The following is a 27,983-nucleotide window of genomic DNA, read 5'->3' on the forward strand; positions in this document are numbered from 1 at the left end:
AAATATGTTCAACCACAAAATCTATGCATGATGATGTCTTTATGTCATCACTTTATGTCATGATTTTAGTCATTTCCCATCCCAGGCTCTTCTATTTTTCAGCCCGTTACCCACTCCCACCTCGCTATCCTTCTATAACTGAAGCATGGATCACAACATAAAGGCCATTCTCTGGTTTGCCTATTTCTATGAGTGGAATACAAAGACTTTACGATTAGGACTTTGACTCATTTGACAGCCTCACTTCCTGTCACTGTGGCCCTGCCCTTCTCTATCCCCAAGTACCCCCCACCACACACACACCATGGTTTATGCTGGAGTAATCCCAAGCATGTGAGACCCATTTACTTCTCCATGCTTTTCCTGGAACATTCTTTTTCTTTTTCTCTGCCTGGACAAAAATGACTTGGCCTCCACAACTTATGAGTGAGCCCCCTGTGAGGTCTTTTCTAAACTCATGTTGAGTTAATTGCTATACTTACCAGTGATATGGCATCATATTGGAACTGTTTGTTGATGTGTCTGGGATCTGTTTCTGTTCCCATGACTTTACTCAAAGACACACTAGATGGGGAACCCCCTTTTCTGTTACAGTGCCTGGTTCCATGTGCTTAATTGGTGTTAAATAAAGGAAAGAATGAATGAAGAAAGTGAAGAAAAACAATCTACCCAAGAGGGGAGGATAAGCAGTCTGCTATCTTTAATGGAGCAAAGTTGGCTTGTTATCAGTTACTATACCCATGGACTGGGGATGCACCTCCACTGTTCTCCTCCAGGAACTCCCACACTGCGTATCTTGAGAGACTAGTCGGTTGATTTTCTCATTGTCTCAGAGGCAGAAAGTTGACATGGAGATGGAAAGAAGCACCTTATATGTATACATCTGGTGTGACTTCAATTCCTCCTTTGTAGTCAGGGCTCATAACATCTCTAGAAGAGACTGGATAACTTCCCACACTTGTCCCCCTGACACCCATTCCCAGAGATCCAGGATCAGCAGGTTTGACTCCTTCCCCAAACTCCACACTCTGGGAAAGTCACAAGGACAAGCTTATCAACTCTCTTCTGCCTGCTGCTGGGAGTGTTAATGAGCACAATTCTCTAGAAGGCAATTTAGGAGAATCCATCCAAAATCCTCAAACCCCTCCACCTGGTTGATCCAGGAATCTCACTTCAGTGATGGGGGGGGAGGTGTTCATCCCAGAATTGCTTATATTAGAAAACCATTTAAAAGTTAACAGCTAAGTTAATCATGGAACATGCGTTAGTCAGTAAAAACTGTACCTCAGGAAAATATTTAACAGCATTCCCCCAGTGGCTATGTTCATTTGTTAATGAAAAACCAACAAATGAACACCTACCCATGTTTCCATACTCACAACTGCTATTGTAAGAGAATTGGAGACTTTTTCTTCTTGATCCCACAAATAGCTTCATCCGGAAGTGGGAAAGATAAGCCAGTGCTTTGCTGACTGAAGCCTAAATCTCACAGAGCTGCTATAAGCCTCTCCAGCCACTCCTTCCTAAATGTCTGTCCCTACTCAGGGACCCTCATGACTCCATCTGGTGTCTTCTGAGTGTGCGCTTCTCTGCTGGCTCCTTACAGAGGAGCCTCTTCTGAAGCTCCCAAAAGATAAACGTGGGCTTGGTCCAAACTCAAATCCCAGGCAACACACCTGCTTCCAGGAGCCAAGAGAGATACTGCTGGACCACTGGCTTCCCAACCTTGAAATGGGTGCACAACTCACCCTCCTTTAGCACTTAGGTAAGAGCCCTCACGATCATATCTGAGGTGCTGACACCCAACTCTGTTTCTTACCACCCAAATGCTTCTCTAAGATGAAAATAAAGAGCAGAGAAGATGGAAGAGAGATACTAAAAAAGAGTCCCACGCTGCCCTAAGAATGTCCACCCTGTGTCTCAGGTATCATTCCTTGGTGGCTCTTTCCATAGCTCTGATGCTCCAGAGTCCTTTTCTGAGGGCGTTGAGTAGAAGGGAAGGGTGCATTGGGATCATGTGATCCTGAAAATGCTTTCATCTGCTCCCTGCCCACCTTCCTCTCTGCCAGAAACACTCGAGGTTCATGACAATTGATCACCTAAATGGAGAATACAGTTAAATATAGACACCCCGACACAAACTGTCCTCTGAAAGAAAAAGTGGCAGTTTTGTTTTCAGTTATTAAAAGAGGCCAACGTCACAAGATAGTCTATTATCTCTTTGCTTTCCATTTCCCAAAGCAGACATGGCTTGGAAAGCATGGGGTTTTCTGGGCAAAATCACTCTGCCCTACTCTCACTATCCCTTGTCCAACATTTTTGGGGTCACTTCAGGTCCTTTGCCCATCACCCTGTTTTACAGTCATACCCACCTCCTCTTACAGCACTCCTTAGGGAAGTCTAAGGACTTCCACTCAGTGAAAGAAAACTGCCCTGTATGGACTTCTCAGTATGTTTTCTTATCTGGCTCAGCTGCCCTGATGCACCCATTTTCTCCAGCTTGACAGACATTTTGTCACTAATTTTCCTTATCTGAAACACGCCTGCTACTGCTCTGGTGGCCTGTGCTACCAGACAGGCAACTTCTTTGTGTCTTCAGGCTTTTGAAAGTTAAACTAATGACACAGCTGCCTCCTTGGCAGTAGCTCCTGAGTCTCCAGTGTGCATCGCTGGCCTCTGTCCCTGCAGGTGAGTAATGGTTGTAATAAAATCATGGAGTCAAACCTTCCTATCACTGTGGGGCTCCCAGGGAGCTGGAGCTGTCCAGCCAAGATGCATCTTAAAACGTGATGCCTCTCAGCAATACTAGCTTCAGGCTAGAAGCAGAGACAACGGACCAAGAAAACCCTTTCAATGAGTATTCTGAGGACACTTGGAGGGAAAAATGTCCAGAGGAAAGGTTTATGAAGCGGTCACATCCTGACCAAGTTGTCTCTGTGTATCAGGCACAGTGCTGATGAGGTGGTGGAGGTTGGGGAACACCCTAGAACTGAATGTGTACCTTGTCCTTCCAGAATGGATTCCTAACAGCTACGTTCTCAAGTTATTAGAGGGTAATGATATTTCTAGATGGTGATATTCTCCAGATGGAGCTGGAGGTGTGGTGGTATGATTTTCCATTCAACAGTAGAGTTAAAAAATTAATCACAGTGAAATGAAGTTACCTTTCCAAAATTTAAGGAAATCCTTTCCCATCTGCCTCCACAAAATAAACATCCCTCCACCTCAAAAACCCCCCACACACTGGTATCTGTTTTTCAAGTTTGTGCTTCACATTTTTGAGAATTACAGCTTGGTTCTAATAACCCTCTTTCATACTTTCCATGCCCAGTGATACCCATCTCTGGAAACACAGATACTATGTTGCATCTCTTGGCAGAGCCTCTCCTACCTGCAGAGGGAGGAGCATGATTCTCTTTGTATCTCATCGTCTGAGCAACTCATTTTAGAGCCCAACATTCTTCAAATCTTCTCCACTTCGATTATTTCAATTTCTAAACATTGATCAAGAACTTTCTGTAGATCAGTCATCATGTAGTTGTTACAAAAAACATGAAAGGAGCACATGGTCCTCAGACTCAAGTAGCTCTGAAGTTACTATTTTTATATAAACATATTTATCTAGGCACAAACAATAATATTAGATATATCCTATTATGTAAAAATAGTAGAGTATTGGGGCACCTGGGTGGCTCAGTGGTTGAGGATCTGCCTTTGGCTCAAGTTGTGATCCTGGGGTCCTGGGATCGAGTCCCATATCAGGGTCCCCAAGTGGAGCCTGCTTCTCCCTCTGCCTGTGTCTTTGCCTCTCTCTGTGCCCCCTCATGAATAAATAAATAAATAAAATCTTTAAAAAATAGTAGACTATTAAATTGAGGATATTAACTTATTGGAATTTTAAGTGGCCATGAATGATGTTTGTAATGAGTTACTAATAACTTGAGGAAATTTCCATGATAAAAGTTAAATGAACAAAATTCACCTTTTTGCCTACGATATTGTTATAATTATATATACCCATATATACACATAGTCACATAGGATAGGAAGAATGTTTCAGGTGTTAATATTAGCTAGCTTCACATTGTGAGATTTTAGATGATTATTTTACTTTTTTTTTTTGTATTCCCTATTTCTTTTAAGTAAACTCTATGTCCAGTGTGGGACTTGAATTCACCACCCTGAGATCAAGAGTCTCTCTTGAGTCTAAGATCAAGATGTTCTACCAATGGAGCCAGACAAGCACAGCTTGTATTTCCAATTTTTAAAACAAATACTTTGATTTTTATAGTCACGTATCAAAGTTAATAACTTTTATTAACTTATTAATTCAACAATTAATGAGTCAATGATCTTTAACATTCTGATTGATGAATATTTGTAAAGTTCTTACCACATGTCAGGCAAGGAAGCATCCTTTGTGAAAATAAAAGTCTACTGACTGATGTCCTGACTCTCACTGAAAGTTACTTAAAATTCTCACACTCAGAAATGAAATGAAATATATTTTAATATGGCACAACTGAACCATCACCATAAGTAAAATATAAATAAATATATTTGTATTCAGAAATGGGAAAATTTCTCTTTCTAGGCATAGGAATAATGTGAAAAGTCAGAAAGTCTGTAGAAATACCTGACCCTTTAGGAGAGGTCCAAGGTAAGGCCTCATCAGTTCTCATATTTGGGGAAGTGTCTCAAAAATGGAGTGCACGTTTTTCATCTCCAGAGACTAGTTTGTCTTTTACGTAGCAAAGGTACCTGGTAATGAGATTGTAGTTAAGAGCTGATTTGAAATGGAATTTTTATAGAGCCAATTTTTTGGTTGCTTAAAGTTAATTGCTTTGTACCTAATTTAAGTCCCACAGGAAGCAATTCTGATCTCCCCCAGCAAACTTTATCTTAAATGAGGCTGATCTATAATCCTATTACATGTGTCTGGGTGTCTATCAGTAAATACCATGGGATGCATGATGTTTCTACAGGATACAGTGTGATTTTAACATCCTCAAAGGACTTTACTTTGAGCCAGGAAGTGGGTTGTTTTTCTGGAGCCAGGTCAGTTCACTGTACCAAATAAAAGTTATGAGAAGATGGTGAGAGTTATATTAAAATTTTCTTGTTCAAACGATAGGTCACATTTGCCTGGCAACTTGCAAGAGATATGATGCTGTAAGGGAATGAATGAAACAGAGGAATAAATGAAACACTGCAATAAGCCTAGAAGGGAATCAGTGCCATGATAATCAGAAAGAATCCAGATTATTGCTGGTAGTCAGTCTACAACAGTGGTTCTCAAAATGTTGTCCCTGCACCAACAGTATCTGCCTTGCTTATGGACTTAGAAACACAGATTCCGTAGTCCCATCCCAGATCTACTGAGTCAAAAACTCTGGGGTGGAGCTCAGTGTGATCCAGATGCACACCAAAGTTTGAGAAATGCTGAGCTAGAGTAACGGGATTTTGCTGAAACAGAATCATGAGGTGAGAGAGGAGTGTGGTCAGTAACAGGAGATCTTATAAATGTGTCAGGTGTTCTCTGAGATGTGGAGGCAGAGATGGGAAGCCTTGCAAAGGGCCTTCACCCAAAAGGGCTCAAATAGCTATTTCCCTTTCAGAAGAGTAGAATTTTAAGTTAAAGCTGCATCAAGAGCCAGGAGGTATAACAAGGATGATAGACACAATTCTGGGACTGGGCACAGTTTTCCACTCCCTGCCTGGTTTTTATTGGCATCTCCTGCCTGGAGACACATTGAGGTTACTGGAAGTCTCTGACAAGGGAGGTAACCCACTGAAGATGAAGCCTAAAGGGAACAACCCTTTCATTTATCCAATTTCAAGACAATGCACCCAAAGCTAATAGAACTGAGCTCACAGGGTATAAATAGGTGAGCTATGGGTAACGAGGACAAAGAGAACTTTCAGGAAAACTCAATGACGTTTTTTGACACCATTCCAATCTTGGTGGACAATGGGGGTTTCATTAGTGTGAATAGGATAGATCGTTAACAAAGCACTTGATGCCTCTCTCAATGGATCTTATTATAGAAATAGCAGTACAGAGCTATTTGACATAGAGAATCATGCCAAGGATACCAAGTTATTTTATAGAATCCAGAGTACATGAAGATGAGAAAATATAACTCTGAGGTCTTGTGACAAGTAAGTTTCCAGAGAACTCAGTTTTAAGCCATGGATTCTGGTGATCAGGGTGGCCTCCAAAAGTGACTTGAATATTAGTCATGTATTGATTAAATATTAAACAAGATTGGATCATTGTTTTCTCTCTGCCCCAAAGTTTGTCTGAAAATTCCCCTTCCTGGATGTCAGAACTCAATAGCTACTCAGCAGTAGGAGTCAATTAAAAAGGGTCAGTTGACCTAGAACTGTGGTTCTCAAATTCAGCCCACAACAAGATCACCCTAGAGAACTCATTCATGCATAATACTGAGTCCCATCCCCAAAACTTCTGATTCTGTAGGTCTTGGATGGGGCCTGGCTATTTTCACTTCTAGAAAGCTACACTAATTATGATACTGCTACTTCAGGGAACACATTTTGAGGACTGATAGAGGAGAGAAAGCATAAATCTGACACCACTTCTCTCTTGCTATCCAGAAAGGAGAGATTTCAGGCAAGATTCGGATGATTATTGGCGATAACTTCTGGAAGGGTTAAAAGAAAGTCAGGCTTCCTAATGTCTGGATAACTTTCAAGAAGTTTCCATTTCACTAGGAATCAAACCAATGACCCTAAAGGGAATTATCTTTCAGACTGTATGCCCTACCTGCTGTGTTCCTACCCAATGAGCTCAGCCAGGCTGGCTACTGGTTTCCAAAAGGTTAGCCAGTAACTGTGTGAACGGGTGGAAAACTGCCGTTTTCTGACACTCTTTTGAATAGTCTCTGGCATACAACTGCCAGAGGAAGGATGGCCTGGACACTTTTCCCAAGGACCCTACCCTTCACACATTAAGGCTACCTGTAACCTGGGGTTCAGAGCATCAGCGTCACCCTTTCGTCAAATAACTTGGTCCAGCTCAGATGTCTCTCTGGCTTCAGAATGGAGCATCTGTACCGAGGAGTGCAGGAGGAAAGCTTCTTTGCAGAAAGGGTTTGAGAACAAAGAAAAGCACTAGCTGTCAAAATTGTGCACTTGACCTCCTGTGCCTGATTGTCACTATGTCTCAATCCACTGCCATCAGAAGTCCTCTGCCTGCCCAGTGCCCAGGGACCCACATGGCAGCTTTGACCTGTGCAGGGTGGGAGTTGGAAGAGAGAGAACCAGCAGAGATGATAAGTTGACTTTGGCTTATAGCACGGAGATTTTTGTGGCCACATTCTGCCAAAGGTGCCACCCATGAGGAAGACAGAAGACCAACAGTGCATACGAGGTGGGACTATTTGTATTATTTACATGTCATTTGACCCAGGTAAGTCAGCCCACAGCCCATAGCAGAAGATGCTTCCATCAACACTTCCACCAATTTGGGGAAGGCCTGGGTGGGGATTTCTAGGCCTTGCTTTATTCCCACAACTTTTCTACCCAATAAGAGAAGGAATGACTTATGGGAGTGGTGATATTGATGAGAACTTGACAATTGTTGGCCATGTTTCTATTAGGCACAGTCAAAAGTTTCAAAACCATGGCTCGTGCATCCTCCCCCATCTCCTGGTTTCCCTTGGACCAGCCTGTGTTCCAGAGCAGTGAGTCCTACACTTATAGGCTCTGTGGGTCAGCCCCAATCGTGGGACCACTCCAAACCAGAGAAGCCTTTCTCTGGCATTTCAGCTTGGAACTGGGGGTTAAATCGGCACTGCCGGGCAGACTCAGCTGAGCTCTGAGTTGGAGGCAAGAAGCACTTACACATTCTCTATGCTACCTGTAGGAGAAAATCCTGAACAATACTGATGTTCTAATCCTCACTTAGCAATGTGTGTATCTTTTATCAACCAGAATCCTCGAGGGAAAGACAGTGGGTGTTAGGATCTGGGCACCAGCCTTTCCCAACACCCCACATTCCCCATAAGCTCTCAGATTGACACTTTCCCATATGGGCTCCTCTTGTGTCAGGATTTATCAGGAGCTGTGGAGGTTTCTTGGCAGCAGGCCAGTGCCGGCAGGAAAGGACTGAGACTTGGCACCACACTCACCCGCCAGGGCGGGGCAGCCCAGCTCACAGCAGAGGTTCAAGGAAGGCACACGGGCAAGGAGTTCAGCCTTCCACACTCTCATTCAGCTAAATAGTTGGCACCAGGTGCTCCAAGCCGAGTGGTAGGTTATGCCAAAAGGTGAGCAGGGCCCACTGGGAATTAGGAGGCAATTCTTGGAAGTCAGGGCAGGCTGCCAGCCTCTGGTAGGTTTGTCTTCAGGAGGTCAAGCCCCAGAACTGGGTTAGAGTCAGTGCTAGATCCTTCCTCGACACTACCTCCGATAAGAAGAAACATCAAGAGCAAGAGAAGAGACACTGAAATTGGAGCCAAGGTCAGAAAGGCCAACAATGGCTCCCCAGGAGAAGCTTGTTGTAGCACCCTGTAATCACAGTGGGGTCTTACCTGGGAGAGGGAGGAGGCCTGTGGGGAGCACCAGCAATAAAGAGTGAGAGTGGCTCAAGACAGGCAGGGAGCACGGTGCTCAGGAGTTCAAGCCTTCCTTGAGAGAAGTACTCCAAACTGAGTACTCCTTTGCCCGGGAGGAAGTCAAGTCCTGAACCTGTGTCAGTATTTCCCATCTCAAGCCCACAGCAAGCAGTCTGGGGAACTGAGGTTCGAGGTCAGGCACACCAATGAATCTGACTGTAGAGACCGGGAGTCTGCAGAGGGAGGAGGAGATGCGGGCTGATACTTCTATAATATACAGGCTCATCATGTGGGCCTGGCAAATGTCCAATCTGACTGGGGGACCCCCAGCATCATCTTCATTTAAACGGCCACTCGCCCCAAATGGACATGTGAGTGCACCTCTCCAAAGCCTGTAGACAGTGACTCTGGCACAGCACCCATAGCAGCAGCTGGTGTCACTGTGATGGGACAGCCGCCAGCTCCCGCCAAGATGAAGTTAGGATGTCTGGCCTCATTCTTGGAAGACTTTTGTTGGATGAGCTAAACTAGAATCATCTTGCTTTCCTGGGAAAGTGTTGTTCTTGTCTGCTAGCCTCGGGGCAAACTCTTTAGGTCTCACTTGCTGCTACTTTGTACCCTCTAATCATAGCTCTGCTGTTGGGCAGACATGATACAAATGTGTGCATGATCCTGGGGACATGGGCGGGGAGGGGGTCTCATCTCCTAGTTTTCTGTAAGTTCTTTATTATTGTTTTGCTTGGTTCTCTTTATTTGCCCATGGTCTGCATAGAGAAATAGACAAGCAGTGGATGGAGGAAATCACTAAGATATCAGGGTATCCTGAGTTGTCCTAGTGAGCCACTTTTCCCATAATTTTCTGCCCTGGCCCGACATGTGCTGCTCAAGGTACATCCTGCAATGAAACCATCTTTAATGCACATCCTAAGTGCGCTCATTAAATTTGCCATGTACCCTCAGCACTCTCACCTGACCGTTCAGGTAGCCTTGACACTTCTTTTTAATTTTCTTGTTTTTCATGTTAACAGGTAGAAATCAAGCATATCCACTCCTTCAGCCTCCACTTAGAGCATTTTTCATTAAGGATATGTTCGGTTCATCTTCTTGAACCTCTGCTCTACCTCCACTAACCTCTACCTCTAACCCCAACCAGCTTCTTTATTTCCTCCTAAAAGAAGTACAAAGGCCAAAGATTTTTTCCACCAAGAAGAAACCTGACAATCTGGAAATTAAGGAAGGCCAGAGAAACTCTCAACCATAAAGGTAAAACTCCTGGGAGTAACAGTTCCAAGAACCTGAGGCCCCAGACCTGGGGATCTGCACATTTCATAGCGGAGTCTTAATGGAATCTTCAATTCAGAACCTAGGCAGCCACTCACAGCTGTTTGGTGGACACAAAGTACCTCCCAGGCTTGTGGATCAAGCGGACTTTCCTTCTGTGTTTCTTTTGGTCACTAAGGGTACACTTTCTGCCACCATGCAGCCAGGTGGTACCACTCCAGACAGAGCTGGCCATGACCTCTGCACCTCTGAGTGGTTGCTGCTCAGCAGATGTGTACCAAACTGATTTCCAGCTCCCTTTGTTCACATTACCTCTACCCACACTCCCACCTTCCCAGTCAGAATGCTCTGTCTTCAATGCTGTGCATCTAAATCCTCTCTATGATTCAAGGTTCAAAGCGAGTTCCAATTGTGCCATAGGTTTCTCTCTCCACTCTGGTTCTCACTGGTTTTTCTTTTAATTATATTCTTTAGCACTTGTTACAGTGATTCATATCCTGGATGCTCATGTGAATCACCTGGGGACTACTTAAAAAAATATAGACCCTGACCAGACAGACCTAATCAGAATCTCTGTGGGTGAGCTATAGGCCTCTGTGGTTTTATAAAACTTCACAGGCGATTCCAACATACAGCTGGGGTTGAGAAACACAGATAATATATAGGTGACTAATTTTAGTATTTTATCATACCTTGCTACTGCAGCTTGTCTGCCTTAAGAATACATGTATTGTAAACTAGAGGACATGTCTTACCTTCCTACTGTACCTAACACAATGTTAGCTACAGTGCTGATACTTTTCAATGAATCTTTTGACATATATGTCTAGTAAAATCTCCTAAGAGTTCAACAAACACTTTAAACATCTTTACTGTGCCAGGCACTGGAGCTATGAGGGTAAAAGCAATGTTAGTCCTTTTAGACCACAGTCATTGGCTTATGGGTAAAGGCTGTTGAGAATGTTATTGGTTATTAATGCATACGTGGGGCCAGGAAGGGCTGCTAAGAGAAGGATAGTTGCTGAGAGAGGAGGACACAATTAGAAGAAGCCTCTGATTAGGTGAAGGGTGAAAGGCTCCTGATTATCCTGAGGAGATTCAAATATTTGTGCCATCAACATTTCATAACTTTCCGTGCTGTGCAATCAGGGAGAAGTTGGAAACCCAAATGCACCTACATATCCCCCTAAGTTACCCCCAAGATGGCTACTCAGTTGGTGGAACTGTCCATAGCTTCCCTGCTAAAGGAATGTATAGACATAAATGAAGAACACATATATTTGCTCTGGCACTAACATGAGGGCAGCATCCAGGTGCCCATGGCAAGGGCATGGGCACAAGGTCAGGTCCGTAGCTTGCTGCAATCATCCCTCTGCCCCATCCTTCTGTTCCCAGGGCTGCCCCAGGCAATACTAGAAAGATCATGGGAGGTTTCGCTTCAGGGCCTCACTCTCTTTTCCTATATCCTTCATCTTCCCTGAGGTATTTGCTCCATCTACCCCCAGGTGCCAGGTATCCCCAAGATCTCTCTTCCTTCTAATTTAGCAAAATCTATTCTTAAAAATGGATCTTTAAATAAATTTGTAGGAAGGTATACTTTACTGTTATATCATTTGTGTCTTACCAAATAAAGAAGGGAACGAATATTTATGGAGTTTTAATGTATGTCAGCTCTGCTATGTTGAGTGATTATTAATCTATTAGATGGGGGAAGGTAGAGGGAAGAGGGCTCCTGCTTCTCAGCACCCATAACACATAGATGGTTGCTTCCTCTTCCTTCCCCCACTGTAAGAAGAGCCATACCTGTTGCTTCCTGGTGTGGATGTATGTGTGTGGGAGGGCGGGGTGTCACACACTTAATCTTTATTTCAGATGTCACTCTGAGATCAGCTATCTTCTCTGAGGTTTGTGGTTTGGTTTGGTTTGGTGCTTTCTGCAAGTATCTAGTAGTTTTGTTCTCTACTCTTCTTCCCTGAGGCACAAGGTTACTTTCTAAACTGGGTCTCTGGTTACTATGAGCTCAGGGGAAGTCAGTTTCCAAGTAAGGGGTGCCATCTTGACAAATGATCCGAAGGCACCCTTCTGTATGCAATCTACATGCAATATCAACCTTTATCAATCTATACGCCCTATCACATAATATGTAGTATCACAATTCCATATGCAATGTGAAAGTAATTTATCTACCCCAAGAGATCTTAAGTGTTCCTATCTCATGGGCTGGTGTAAACATTCAATGAATTAATGCAGGTAAAGAACCTAGAACAGCGCCCAGTACATAGCAAACACTTTCTCGAATGTCTGCCCTGTTGTCAACACATTTCCTTTTAAACAGATGGTTGATGGTCAGGTGTCTGTCAGGCTGCCTTCAGTAGTACCAGCCCACCCAATTTTGTCCCCACCTCCCACCGCGCTATGTCCTCTTCCTCCTTCAACACAGCTTCCATTAATGGCAGTGGTAATAGTAGTAACAGAATTATGAACTAATAGTAAATTCTTTCATAGTGCTTACTTAGTCATCACTAATTATAATCACTTCCTCAGCATCAATAAACATGAAAGAATTCTGGTGGAAAAGGCATTTTCTGCACTGCTCCAGATCTCTCCTCACTGGCTGTCACTTATGACTCTGAGCTATAAGTAGAAATTTAGCCCTGTGTGATCTGAACTTGCTGTCATCAGGAGCTCACTCTCCTCTCTGAAGTGGAGACCCCTACTTTGTTAATGCTGACCCAGCTGTGATGTCAAGAAGAAAAGCTGGCCAAATTTAGGTTCCAATGTCATAAACACTTACTTTAGAATGCTCTGTTAAAGAGAGAAAAACATAGTGATTGTCTCGAAGATCCTAAAGGTAAGTAATTTATCACAGCATAAACATAGTTAAAGGGAAATTGACTTTGTGGCAGAAAACAGTAAAATATAAACCTGCAGACAGAGAACAGAAGACTCTCGGAATAAAATTATGGGTTTCAAGGAGGTCTTCAGAGTGAATTTAAAATAAATGTATAATTATGGAAATGGCCAAGGATCTCATAGGAACTTTAGCCTCTAGATAAATCATGTGATGCTAGAGCAAAATTGAACAGGCCAATGGAAAGACCCAAGCTCTGCCCCAGGGTCACTGATGATTTTCCTGGCCTGACTGAGGAGCCTCCAGGGGTATTCACTCCCTACTTCATGTGGGAAAAAGCACCACCCAACCCCCATCTTATGTTCTAACTAAATAGATTCCACAAAGTCCTCCCTGCAGGATAAAATGGTCAAGGTCCACTAGGAGACTTTGGGCAGAGCCAGTCAGAGTTTCAATTTTCTCTTAAATGCTACTGTTTCTAGGAAGAAGCTTGAAAGGAAATGGTTTAATAGGAAAAAAAATCTATGGAAAATTTAAATCACCCAGATAATGAAGGGGAGTCATTTGATTTACAAAGTCTTCTTTATCCACAAGCCCTTCAGTCAGAGAGAGGGGGACTACACTGAGGCAATCCCAGGTTTTCTGGTGCTTGGAGAGGCTTAAGGAGAGGCCTAGAACCACCAGTGGGAACAAAAGATACATTTCCAATGGCTCAATTGGTGCTGGACAGATTCTACATTCCATAGGGAGATTGACTATTTGGGGGCAGATATAGGCCACCAAGATCAAATGCTTACACCCCAATCCGATACCTTCATGTTTCTTTCAATAGACCAGATATCCTCACACTCCCACTTCAAGAGAGTACCCACATGTAATGAGAGTTTAATAAAATGTATGGATGTGTGGATGGGTGGATGGGTGGATGGATGGGTGGATGGGTGGATGGATGGATGGGTGGGTGGATGGATGGATGGATGGATGGATGGATGGATGTCCAAATAGATGGAAGGGTAGATGGGTGGATGGATGGATGGATGGATGGAGAGATGTTAATGTTAATAACAGGACATAGCTACTTTGCTTGAATAGTTACGTGGCAAATAATCCAGAATCATGACTGTTAGATAGGCCCAGGTAGTGGTTTAGGGTAAGGCAATGATGAACTGATACTGATGAGGGATTGAGTTCTGTAGCCTCTGGGTGGTTTCATATATATTCAGAAAATATGTTAGAGAATAACAACAGGAATGACTCCAAGAGTTACAAATGCCACCAACATTTAAGCAAATAGATTTAGTGATTTTACAGCTTCCCACAAAGAAAAGCTTATGCAAAGGAGTTCTGTTTAATCACAGACTGTCTGGCTTCACCCACTTATCTTGGCCCTTGAGACAGAGACATTGAGATGTAATGGACTGGGTCTATAGTCTGTGGCCTAACTCTCCACTGGGGGAGGAGAAGTCTGTGGTACCCAGGAAACTGGACTCAGTGGGAGGTGTGATAATCATTGATGAGACAGTTTCCTATGCGGGAAGAAACTGACCTAAAACCTAGCTCGCTCAGAATGGATTGTCAGGTCTCTGAGCTTCAATCCTGGGCCGGCTTCCACATTTAGGTTCTACATTTGCCTTGAAGCAAGAATGTCCTTTTGGTGGCAATGTCTCTGACCTGGGGGCTTTGACCAATGGGAAGGAAAGAAGCAATAGGGACTTAACTAGATAGAGCCTCTAGAAAAGTAACAAGAACAACTCTACTCATTTATTGAGAACATAGTACCATATGATAGCTGCTGGGCTGTAATTAGATATATTAATATGATTAATGATTGCATCTTCTTATGAAGTTCTCAGTGTTATTAGTTTTGTGAATGAGAAAACAAAGAATCAGAATCACTAAACAAGTTTCTTAAAGTAAGTGGCAATGTCAAGACTTTGACCCAGCTTTTGACACTACGGTCCATCCTCTTTCTCTTAGGCTCTGCTCTCCTAGAGGACCATGGGATTAATGGGACATTGATAGCGGGAAACAGAGTGCCAAGAGAACATGTACTTCATTCATGTCATCACACATCAGTTTATTCGGTGGAACTTTTCTGACATATGATTTGGCAAGAACAAAAGACTTAAATTAGATTATCCTGAAGGGGCATCTGTAACCAGATTCTGGCTTTAAGACTTTTAAGAAAGCCAGTAGTCATGGGAGGCCTGCTCCTGTAGCATGTCCTTGTGAAGGGAAATGTGAACTGACCCCCTCTACTTTCTGAGCTACTGTTCTAAGAAGTGAACCAGAGAAGCAGCAAAAGGTTACAGTTCTCAGAAAGAGCAATGTTCTTTCCCAACCGCCTCTGTTGTCTGCCCTGCTGCCTAAACAAATATTATTCTAAATATTTGAAAGAATCATGTTCCAAGAATGCACCTGATAAATTCAAAACAGGACAGGCTTCTGAAACGGTAAGTCCACACCAATCCAGATAGTTTTGGATTTTCTCTGCGTGCTTGGCTGGTCCCTCCTTGGTGTTTTCCTCATACAAGTTCATTAGTTTTCTGGTTTTTCTCCCTGGCTGAGTGCCTCCTGGTAACACTGTGCAATTAACAACTGTTAGCTTGGGCTAGTGGCATGCATGGCTGGCTTGCATGGACGGAATTCTTTAATTCCAGATTTGGGCATCTGCCATCCATTACATCTCTCTATCTTATTAGTGATGGTGCAATCAGCACAAATAAACTTCAGGAGCCCTCGGCTACAGGTAAACCGTGCCAGCATAAATCAATGAGGTGTTGAGCAGTTCAACGTCGTGTTCACTGATACTCTGTAATTCTCTGGTTCTGGTTACTGGAGCCCTCCCACAGACTCCAGGACTTGGTTTAGAAATCTCCCTGCCTTTCCCAACTTAGCTCATAATGATCTCATACAAAAATTTGGACTTCTCAGAAGAGACGCTGAAACAATGGGAACTATGGAGGCTGCGTTATTCTTACCATTTGACTAAATCTGGACAACATCCAGCTTGACAGAGTCCGCTCAAGTCTGTCTCCAAGTCATCCCTGAACCACTGGCATGAGAAGTAGGCACTTGCTAGAAATGTGGATGCCTCTCTGGACCTACTCTTCATTCAGAATCTCTATGGTCTGTACCCAGGAATCTGAATTGTAAACCAGCTTCCTGTTGATCTTTGCCCCTGCAGGAAACAGATGACACACTCAAATGAGGATCATCTGAGGGATGTTTAATAAAGAGGCCGCTCTCCAAGAGGTAGGTTCTCGTGTGTGAGGACCCCAGCTCAGGTATGTGGGGCATGGAGAGAGAGGGGTTCCTAGAAACTGGAGCATCTAGCCTGAATGGGAAGGACCACCAGACCAGACATCCTTAAGATTCTCCTGATGCAAGGAGCCAGGAGAATAAATACCCCAGTGTCTCTTGATTCCTGACCTCCAACCTGCCTTGAGGACTCCCCAGAGGTGAGAGGCCTACAGGTCAGCCCCCAGGGTATAGGCAGGGCAGGGTACAGATAGTGATGGATCTGCAGAGACAAAAGGAGGCTGTCCAGCACTGGCTCAAGTTCACTGAACTGTGAGACTGGACTAAACTTTTGCTCTGTCACTGTCAAATCAAGGGCAGCCTCAGTTCATAAGAAAGAGACAGAAAAAGAGAGAGAGAGAGAGAGAGAAGAACAGGAGGGAAATGAAAACCCACTTATGGGAAACCACTTTTCCTTATCCAGGAAAAGCCAGAGATCCAGAAAAGAAGAAGTAGGCAGCCAGAGGGGTCTGAGCAAGTCTAGACTTCACTTTTCCGAGCTTTCCAAATTCCCCCTCCCCTGTTCTGCAAGTTATATGTCCACCTGCCTCCTTCCACCTGGCACGCGTCTCCAGACAGCCCAGGCTAGCGAGAGCCTTTCTCCTTCACATGCTGGCAGTATAGGGCAGATTCAGTGCTTTCCAAAGGTTCTTCTCATAACCAATATCACTATAAGTGATCTCCCATGTTTATGGGCACTTTTTAAATGACTCAAGTGACTGATTTCAAAAGTTCTGTGACTAGTTACTATCAAAGATGTGACATCGAACAAGAGAGGTGCAGCCTGAGTGACGGTTCCAAGAGGAGAGGTGGGTACCTGAGGGATCCTGAGAGGAAGAACCTTTCGGCATTTATTTTTGAAACTTGATCAAGAAGCTAGGCCAAATTTAAGATTACCTAAATGGTTTCAAAATCAGGTCTCCAGACTAGGAAATGGCGCCAGCTCCCTAAAAGTGTCATTTATCTCTTGAGTATCTTAGCAGTTAATGTAGCACAACTTGTCCCAATCCACTTCCCTTTTTTTTCAATAAGAAAAATGCAGGATTTTTTTTTTCCTGTTTGATGACATATTTTGCCCTTCAACTATATTTTCTTTGGCTAGAAATTCCCCTCACAGCTACACTTGGCCATATTCCAGCATCCTTCTTGTTCCACCAGAGTCCTTATAAAGCCAAGGAGTGCAGCTCAAGTCTAACTGGGGAGAATGAAAGCAAATCATAAAATCCATTGACTTTTCCTCTCTGCTTTTCATGGAAAATGAAATCTGAATTTTCCTCTGTCCCCCACATCCTAAACCTATGCAACTGACCATCCAAATGCACAAGGATTTTGCCAAGAAAACAAAAAATAAAATCCACAGAGAAAGAATGACATATTATTGTGATCATCATTTTTCAAGCATGGAAATGGAGGCACAGGGTAATTAAATAGCTTGTCTCACATCATACTGCTGGTGTGCTAAATCTTGGAGCCAGGATTAAAATGAAGGCCAAAGGATTTCAGGGCCTGAACCATGAAATTCTGCTACCTCCCTGAGCATTCAGAGCCCCATATTTAAGCTTACCACTTTGTTTCCATTTATTTATTTTCCTCAATGAACATTCAGAGCGTCAGAGACTGGTGGCCTAAAGACTGGGTTGGTTGGGGATCCCTGGGTGGCGCAGCGGTTTGGCGCCTGCCTTTGGCCCAGGGCGCGATCCTGGAGACCCAGGATCGAGTCCCACGTCAGGCTCCCGGTGCATGGAGCCTGCTTCTCCCTCTGCCTGTGTCTCTGCCTCTTTCTCTCTCTCTCTGTGACTATCATAAATAAATAAAAATTAAAAAAAAAAGACTGGGTTGGTTGAATAACTATCTCAGACTTAGGATCCTAGCACAGCCCAAAAGCCTTTGGACACAGGAGTGGGTTTAGTCAGGACTGGGGAGGGGGTCACTGAAAGATAAGATGTATTTTTTAAAGAATAAAATATTTTTAAATAAAAAAAAAATAAAAATAAGGACTGGTTCTCCCCATAAGCAGGAATATCATTAGTCTGCAGGTAAGAGAAGAGTGACAACATCTACAAAAGACACAACTGGAGGCACAACTAAAGTACCAGGGAGAGACAGAAAGGAAAGTAACCAGCTCTTTTTAGGGAGGTTCTGGAAAACCTTCTGAGGGACACGACATTTAAGCTTGTTGAATAGGAGGCACTTAGTAAATGCTTGTTGAATGAATGCATAGCAATAGAAGTTTATCAGGCAGAGAAGAAAATGATAAATGAAGGAAACATCAAAGACAGAGGGTGGCTCTTGACCCTGTTTCCCATTAGGGGACTCAGTAAGTATATGTGCCAAGTGCTGGGTGGGCAGACTGGAGGTTCCTGAGGTCTAACTTTCCTGAGCTTCCCTGAGCACCTGGGTGTTGGATTTGTGACCCACGTGTGGCTGGAAGCCTGGCTCGCTGGGGTGAAACAGAGAAGAGTAAACAGCCAGGGCAGGAGGTAATGAATCTCATGGACATTCAAAGGCATCTCTAGCCATGGCAGGAGCTGAGATGAGGCCAAGTCAGCCCAGGAGCCCCTGCGAGCCCAGAGAGGAAGATGATGAGCAGGAGTTCGACCACACTAGTTGTAGATAGTGTATGGGCACAGCAGTTTCTCCACATGTTCCAGTCTTGATGACAAGGTGTTGGCATCTCCACTGCTCTGAGACCATGACACCAATCCTTTCAGAGTGTGGAAGGCTCATTTCAGCTGGACCTGCCAGATCCATCCTGTGTGCTTAGCCCCTATATTAGAAATTATTTCATTTTCTTGTTTTCATTCACTAAGGACCAAGATGGATTTTCAGCCTGGATGCATTGGCGGAGATTCTGCTCAGTGGCAGGGGCCCAGACCAAGTGCTCTCCCAAAAGCCCTTCCAGACTTGCATTCAGCAACCCCATGAGGATCACCAAAAGTCCCCACCAGGGACCCAGATTCAGCTGCAGAGTCACAGACCTATGGCTGCACCGGCCAAATTCATGGATCTTTCCTGTCTGTGTTGTCTCTGACTCACCTGGCACAGATCACTCATAGCTGTGAGGCTGGGTACACCACGCACCTGGTACCCATCATGATGGGTAATGATGCTAGCCTGGATCCCAGGCCGTCAGCATTCTGGCTCACAGGCCCGATGACAGGACAGTGGCACACACCACACGTTTCTCCTTCCTTTCTCCCAAGATCCTCAGGCAAGATTCCAGCCTTGGAAATATGACCTTCCCTTGTACAGGATCTTGAAGTTAGGGGATTACAGGTGGAAACTGAACCCACACTTCCATCTGGGAGAGGCCTTTCGTTCTAAAACTACATCAGAACTCAAGTGAGGAGCTTCTATTCACCAAACTGGGTATGATCCAAAGTTTTACTGAGGCACAGATCCTCCTCCTTTCCCGTTCCCTTCTCCACTTAGACTGTCCCCAAAGCCTAGAGAAAGCAAGAAACTGGAGGAATTCATGAAAGGAGTGAATGATTTCTCCTATGTCAAGCAGGTAGACTGCATTCACTGTATATTGTCAGTACTTATGGGCAGGGACCCAGGCAGGACTCTGACATCTGTCAGCATGTGATTTGCAGGCTCAATGACAGAACAAAGATATGCTTAGTTCCGCTTGCCCTGCCTGGGTCTCCCTATTTCCTCTGTTGGCATCAGATCTCTCCTCTGGGAAGGCGAATTAATTATTAAACCTCTGGCCGAGGACAGTCTGCAGGATACATGATATTACTCTGCATTCACATGGGATAGATCTAGAGATCTAGAGGTCTCTGTGACTCTCCCAAATACTATTAGGGCCCATAATTTATCCCCACAGACTGTGGAAAAGCATAACTCAGAGTTTTAAGTGACCTTTTCCTGACCCTTAAGAGGGATTAAAGTAGAAAAGAACAGAGGTGAGCTAAGATGCTCATGCTGGATAGCCTCTATGCTGTGAGTTGGTGATTCGGCAAATCATGTGTTACACCACGTTATGGACACTTGGGTCAAGGTAGCTGGAGCAAACATGCACATGCATGTGAGTGTTTAAAAGTGGTTAGAGAGGCAGGAGGAGGAGGAATAGGATGTATTGCTGAAGGGTAGAGCCACGTGGTGGAACAAGAAATGTGACCAAATGATGGTCATTTCAGATAGTGACAGATTGGGTCTCAGCCCTGGTGAAGCCCTCAGTCTTCACCACCCAGGTGGCTTTAGCAACTTGTAAACTTTCTTTCCTCTGCCTGTAAAGTGGGATAATGATGTTAAACTTGCTAAGTGAGGGAACAGTATATACACCTGCCAAACACAGGCCTTGTCACACAGTAGATCATCAGTGAAGGTACACTAGTATTGTAAGTGAGAACTAACCCACCCGTGAATGAGCAAACCAGGCCAGAAAATTTTATGAACAGTGAGAACTGCAGCTCAAAACCCCATTTGCTTCCAAATACGAAAACATATCCGTATTCCGTCTTGTGGTATATGAACACTCACTTATGTCAATTCATTTTTCCCCAAGGAATCATCTTAGGATGTTATTGTTCCCTTTATAGAAATAAGGAGACAGAAGCCCAAAGCCATATGGTTGGCAAGTCCAGGACTGGACTCCAAGTCCTGTGCATCTTTGTGCTATGCCTTTAGTGGTACAGTGGCATGAGTCACGAATACGTTCATCAAACAGCGTTGTCTGTATGACACTAAAAAGATGAGCTATAAAATGGGACCTAAAGACTCTGTGTTAACTGTAGAAATTCTAGAAATCATTCATTTATTTACTCAATAAATATTTATGAAGAACCTACTGTGTGCTAGGTCCAGATGCTGAAGATAGATTAATGAACAAACCAAACAAAGATGCTTGCCTATGAAAGGTAGACAGTCAATAACAGCAAACAATGTGAAGTATAAAGTATATAAAAGTGGTAAGTGCTCCAAAAAGAGGAGAATAGAGCAGAGCAAGGAAAACCCAGACTATAAGAGATGGGGTGGTTGCAACTTAAAATTGATTAGTCTGAGTAGATCTCATTGAGGACAATATATAAAGGAGGGAGTCAGGTAAGAGAGTAGATATGTGAAGGCAAAATATTCCAGGCAGGGGGAAGGCCAGAGCCAAGGCCCTAACACAAGAAAGTGCCCAGCATGTTGGAGGAACCATCAGCACACAAGGCGCAGTGCTGGCACTGGATCGATTGATAACTGATTGATTAGGATGGGCAATCATCCACCCACAAGCTCCATTTGCTGCAAAAGTCCATTCAAGGTTATTATAAGGGCCCTGCATTCAGATACTCACAAAACTAAAACTATGACTCAGTCAATCAGATGAGATATTGTTCCAATTTTAGTAAGGATTCTTCTTTAGCAAAAGGATCTTTTAAATAGTGAATTGTATTTTCACACTTAAAAATGATCTCGGCTCTGAGGGTCCCATTGATGTCTGGCTTTGCAAGAACAAGTCTACTGTGTGGAGGTGGCCCTGGTCTAGGCATTTCTGTAATTACACTTGGGCATTCCGCCTCCTTACTTGGTTCCATATTCCATCATCGCAGGCCATGCGTCCAGCCTCGTCACTCGGTCTCCAAGTCACTTGGTCTTTCTGTCACCTGATGCCTCTTATCTCTGCATCCTTCTGTCTTCTCCCACCTTTTATACACCCCTCACTCCAAGTCAAGCTAGAAACTCTCCCACCATATGATTTAGAAGGAAATTTTCTTCTCTGTGTAGATATTTGTATAAAATGATGACCTATACAATAAAATCTGGACCAGCAGGTGATTTTCTGTTCACTTTAAACTGATGTGGAAAAAAAAACTCCTTGGCAAATAAATTATGCTTTGGCCATATCCAGACAACTGCCTTTCCTGGTGTTTCCTATCTCCCCTTCCCTCGCCTTTCCCATGGCTGTACAATCACTGTAGCCAAGCCAAGGGAACTCTAGACTGCTCCAGACCTTGAAAAGTTGAAAGTAAGAAAGAAAAAAGACTGGAATATCCCTTCACTAGGCCTTTGGGAGGCAGCAAGTCTCAGCACTGTTGATCAAACCCAACAGATCATGTAGGGGCTGCCTCTCTCCTGCAAGAGGACATGGATAATGACAGTCATGTGGATTATAAAGGAAAGCAAAGTTCCTGCAGATTGGCAGTGACTGGCTCTGTCCATCTGGCACTCCTGGCCACGATCCCCTTTCTCTCCCCCCACCTCCAGTCAGCCACCCTGTCTGCCTTCATGCAGGGGAGAGGAAGAGAATAGGGATGTGATGTGAGGGGATTCTGGAGGGAAGGGAATGGCCTCTCCCTTTGAAATGTCTGGGTTCAACTTTCTTGTCCGCCAGAAGCAGACCAGACACTTCAAATAATCACCCCCAGATACCTGTGAAAATTAAACAGAAAGTAATTTACTATGTGTTAGGCATTTGGTGAGCATTATTTCATTTAATAAATATTTATTCCATATTTGTTACCTATGTAATCCCCTCGGCAACCTATGAAATCAGTATTATTATTAAATTCATTTTGCAAATGAGAATGGTGAAGCTTAGAGAGGGTTCAGTGACTTGCATAAGGTTACCTATGTTGGGCTAGAGTTGAAATTCTAACCCTAGCTGGCTCCAAATTCCATAAGTTAAATATTATATTCGTCTGATTTTTAACAAGTAGAATAAAAAGTAGGGAATTTAGGGATGCCTGGGTGGCTCAGCAGTGGAGCATCTGCCTTCAGCTCAGGGCATGATCCCGCAGTCCCGGGATCGAGTCCCACATTGAGCTCCCCGTAGGGAGCCTGCTTTGCTTCTCCCTCTGCCTCTGTCTCTGCCTCTCTCTGTGTGTGTCTCTCATGAGTAAATAGGTAAAATCTTTTTTAAAAAAGTAAGTAATTTATTGTGTTTGACACAAGTCTCATGCCTGACTTCTCTTACACGTAGGGCCCCTCAGTTCAAATCTGAATTCTTATGTTTTGGCAATCCAACATACTAACACTCTAGGTCACCAACAAGTTGGTTAATAGCAATTGGGATTAGTGGGGATATTGGTTCCTTATTTGTCTACATAAGAAAAGATATATATTAAAATTGGCAAATGTTACAGAAACAATTTCCATGGAGGATATTCTTGAGGTGTAAGTTAATGCTCACCAAGGTTCGCAGTAGATAAAATTCTAGGACATCCCTCCCTCATTTCCCTCCCTCATTTCCTTCCCTCGTTTTCCAGGGTGAGTCCCTGCTACCTGGTCACTGGGAAGAAAATACTGGGCTATAATCCACTTTGCAAACTGCAAACTCATAACAGGAGGATGCCTCGTATTAGATATTATGGTACCAGATATGTTTACTTGTCATATTTTTAGACTTGATCCATTCTTTTTTTTCTTCTTATACTGACATGTTATTCTTAAATCAACAGTGAAAAGTTGGAAGGGAATAATATCAAAGTTTGAGTTCTGGGCCCCCACTATCTTTTTTTTTTTAAAGATTTATTTATTAATTTGAGAGAGTGAGATAAAGAGCATGCATGCTCATGGGAGCATGTGGGGGGTGGGCAGGGGCAGAGAGGAGAGAAAGAGAATCCTCAAGCAGACTTCCTACTGGGCACAGAGCCCAATGCCTGGTTCCATCCCAGGACCCTGAGATCATGACCTGAGCAGAAATCAAGAGTTGGCCACTTAACCGACGGGGCCACACAGGTCTCGCAATTCCCCACTCTCTTTAAATGGATAACAATGACATCAGTAATAGTAGCAACACCAACAACAGGCTAGAACACTCCACACAATGAAGCAAAGTGATGATATAACACAGACAGGCTCATATTCACATCAACTACAAGAAGGAAAAGACTAGGAAAGAGTAATCTATACAGTAAATTAGACATTTACTTAGAGTACCCTTTTCTCTCAGGTTTTAGTGTCAGGTCTTAATCTAATCTAAATTTCCTTTAGATAAAAAGGAAGGGGCTGTCATGAAGTGTGCTGCTTGGAGTTCCTTGTAGCGCCACTAGTGCTGGGAAAAGTGGGAAGATGACAGTGAGGAGATGGACGCACAGGAAGCTGAACCCCAGAATTAAGTCCGTCACCCAAAAAGCAGTTCACTCTCAGACTGACACTGCCAAGAAACCCACCGACTCTCAATAGGCAGCAGCAATGCTTGTATTAAAATGAACGAGGGGTGCGTGGGTGGCTCAGTTGGTTAGGCATCTGACTCTTGATCTCAGCTCAGGTCTTGCTCTCAGGGTCATGAATTCAAGTCCCACATTAGGCTCCACACTGGGCACTGAGCCTACTTAAAGGAAAATGAAAGAACATGTGTGTGCAAGAGTCACCAGTTACGCAAAAAAGCAATTTCCCCCTCATCTCTTCTCTATTGGAGTTGGCATTGAGACCAGAGTGAAAGAAAATTGCTCCAGGTCAATAGTTTTATTATGAAACCAGAATTATATGGTTCTGAAAGGGCAAGAAATACTCCTGGATTTATGAGACGTAGAGAAAAGGAAATGAACTTCAACCTGCCCATACACGGGTATGTGCACACACAAGTGCACACACACACACACACACCCTTGCAAACCCCTAGCCCTGATCCTGCATGTCCCCATCCCTAACCACATCCACCGATTGTGAGGCAAACACGCAGGGCAAGCTAGATGAAGTAAGAAGAGAAACAAGTAGTTGGTGCCATGAAGGAAGTGGTTACGTGCTGTTCTCTGCTCACTGCATCTCCGTCCAACTACTCGGAGCTTTACCACACGTGGTGAGAAGCTCCAAACCTGTAAATCCAGAAGAAATGACCTGGTGACACCGAGTTTCCTGCCTGAAAACATCTAGTTTACATCTCGACATCCCACAAAGCTATTTTGTACAAAGACACCCTTTCTCTATCTCAGCTTTACTCCAGAATGGCCTTCGCTGGCTTCCTGGGACCTTCTTCTAGAAGCTACTCTAGTAAAGAGTAAAGTTCTTTTTAAAAGATCAAAATAAAATAAAATAAAATAAAATAAAATAAAATAAAATAAAATAAAATAATAAAATAAAAGATCAGCTTTATTTTTTTAAAATTAATATTAAAAAAAAAGTTAATATAATTCATACATAATAAAGCCCAGCGTACAATCCTGTGAGTCTGGCAAATGCAGACAGTTCTGGAACCATCACTACAATCAAATTATAAAGCAGCTTCTTTTCCCCCAGAAGTTTGCTCATGCCTTTTTGCAGTGAATCCTCTCAGTAGCCCTGGCCCCTGGGAAGAGCTGATCTTCCTGCCACCACCGTCTGCTTCCGTAGAATTTCACATAAATGCAGTTACGCAATAAGTGGCCTTTGAGTCTGGCTTCTTCCACGTAGCAAACTGCTTGTGAGATTCCTCTGTGTTGGCCCACAAATCACCAAGTCTTTCCTTGTTCTCGTGGAGTCATATTCCACTGTATGAAGGTGAAATTTGTTTATCCATAATACAAGCTGGTGGCATTTGAGTTGTTTCTCATTTTTGGCTATGGACGAACAAAGATGCTATGGACCCATACAATTTTACATGGACTTATTTTTTTTTTTAGTGGGATAACTCTAATACTAAATATTTTATTGCATCCTTTTCTATTGTAAATTTGGTTTTCTCATTCATTGTACATCTGATGGTTATTTGTATATGTGGATGCTGTTTTTTTTTTTCATGTTAACCTTACATCTTGCTGCCTTGCTGAATTCTTTTATTTAATTTTTTCATCATTAATTCTCTGTGATTTCTAGGTACACCATTATGTCTTCTGCAAGTAGAGTTTTTTTTATTTCTCCTTTTCTATCCATTTGCCTATGACTGTCCTAATTCTAATTACCTTAACTAGTACCATGAGAATGATGTTAGGTGGCCATGGAGGTGGTGTACATCTTTTTCTGTGTCCCTGATCCTGTTGGGAATGTCCCTAGAATTTTGCATTTATTAAGATGATAGTTTTAGGGTGGAGTAGATATCTCTTATTGTTTTAAGGAGATATTTTCTCTAGTGAAAGGGAATAAAGGGGAAAGGAGAGAAAATGAGTTGGGAAATATCAGTGAGGGTGACAACATGAGAGACACCTAACTCTGGGAAATGAACAAGGGGTGGTAAAAAGGGAGGTGAGTGGGGGAATGGGGTGACTGGGTGACGGGCACTGAGGTGGGCACTTGACAGGTGAGCACTGGGTGTTATACTATAGATTGGCATATTGAACTCCAATAAAAAAAATATATACCAAAAAAAAGGGAGATATTTTCTCAAGAGTTTTAAATAGGAAGGGATGTTAAGTTTTGTCAAAGTATTTTAGTGTCTTTAGAAACAATTGTATGGATTTTTTTCCCTTTAGACCTATTAATATGATGAATTATATTAATATAATTTCTAATATTTAATCTTTGGATTCCTGGCATAAACCCCATTTGTTCACAGTGTATTGTTTTCATTATTTTATTAATGTGGTTTTAGAGCGTGTTCACTCAAATTTTCTTAAGAATTTTTCCACCAATATTCATAAGTCGAGTAGGTCTGGTCTATAATTTTCCTTTTCTTCTCTTTCTTTCTCTTTCTGGTGCTATTTTTATCAGGTTTAGGGATGTTATACTTGCTTCATGAAAAGAATTTGGAAGTTTTTCTTCATTTTGCCTGCTTTGAAGCAATGTGTGTGCCATATAAAAGATATGGTTCTGACTAATTGGTTATTTTTAACTCTAATGAGGTTATTTCATAGTAAATTTTCACTGAGGATCCTAGTACACCCTCATCCATTGCAAGAGGTTTTTTTTTTTTTAATGTGATGATCAAAGCAAAGGTTTGGGCCAACTAACATAATTTTCAACATTAGAGATAAGCTGTGAATAGTAGAGATATGGGTGTAACTCAGAAGATTGTCTCTTCCTGCTCACATGACCTGGAGCTCTACCTTTAGTTTTTTGATGCCAATGTTTTCCAAGAGCTAGTGTTAAATCTCACCTGGTCCACTCATGAGTTATATTACCTTGGATTGTCTCTTAACCTCCTGGGCCCTTTGCCAAGGATTGAATAAAATACTATTCCTGAGGAAAACTTGGTGAACTGGAAAAATATATGTAATGTCAGTTATTATTAAGGCTTGTGTTGAGCAAACAGAGGTCTCTATCACTTTGAGTCAGTTATTTCACTTCTGTAAATTTCAGTTTTTACCACTTGCTAAGTAGAAATAGTGGGTTGTTATGATTTAATACAAATAAGCACTAAAACAATATCTGACACAGAGTAAATGCTCAGTAAGAATAATACATTGTTGAATGCTACTTGTCTCAATCCCCCACTTGCTGCTGACCGCCCGGGATGCTTCTCCCACACATGGCCTGGTTTCTGTAGGTGCCCATGGGAGCCTACGGCAGAGTTTTACAAAGACACTGACAAGCCTCCTTTCCTCTTATCTCTTGCAGATGTTCACCTCCTAGAGATCAGCTCCTGGGGCGGTGGACACTTAAATCAGCAAGCAGATGCATGGAAAGAAAAGAGACCCAAGCAATTGCTCAAATATCTCATTGTGGATACAGATGGTAATGAACAGGTATTCTTTAGAGCTTAGAAATAGAAGCAGCCCTTTCCGCATGCCTCACACGAGCCCAAAAAGTCATTGGCCAGCTCTGCCTTTCTTTATAGGAACACACACACACACACACACACACACACACACACACACATACCAAGGCAAATCTCCATCCTCCCTTCCTTCCTGAGGTGCAGTGACCACATCGATCCTGGCTACAGGTCCCAGGAAACCCTAGTCAACTGTAGCTGGGAGAAGCCTGGGCTCTGCAGGGCAGGGAAGTGGAAAATACAGGGGAAAAAAGACAGCCATGGAAGGATGGAAGGTGGTTCAGATAGATTTTTTTTTTAATTTTCATTTATTTATGATAGTCACAGAGAGAGAGAGAGGCAGAGACATAGGCAGAGGGAGAAGCAGGCTCCATGCACCGGGAGCCCGATGTGGGATTCGATTCCGGGTCTC

General features: G+C 43.2%; 1 long non-coding RNA gene across 1 annotated transcript; it reads left to right on the top strand.

The window, feature by feature from the left end:
• Positions 1–15,608: 15,608 nt before the first annotated feature.
• On the top strand, positions 15,609–27,543 carry LOC125754576 (uncharacterized). Its single transcript, XR_007409203.1, has 3 exons — positions 15,609–15,778; positions 15,899–15,966; positions 27,415–27,543. It is a non-coding gene; the product is annotated as an uncharacterized LOC125754576 (long non-coding RNA).
• Positions 27,544–27,983: the final 440 nt, after the last annotated feature.

This window comes from Canis lupus, chromosome 38 (genome assembly GCF_003254725.2).
Source record: "Canis lupus dingo isolate Sandy chromosome 38, ASM325472v2, whole genome shotgun sequence".
In the NCBI taxonomy this organism is placed as follows: domain Eukaryota; kingdom Metazoa; phylum Chordata; class Mammalia; order Carnivora; family Canidae; genus Canis; species Canis lupus.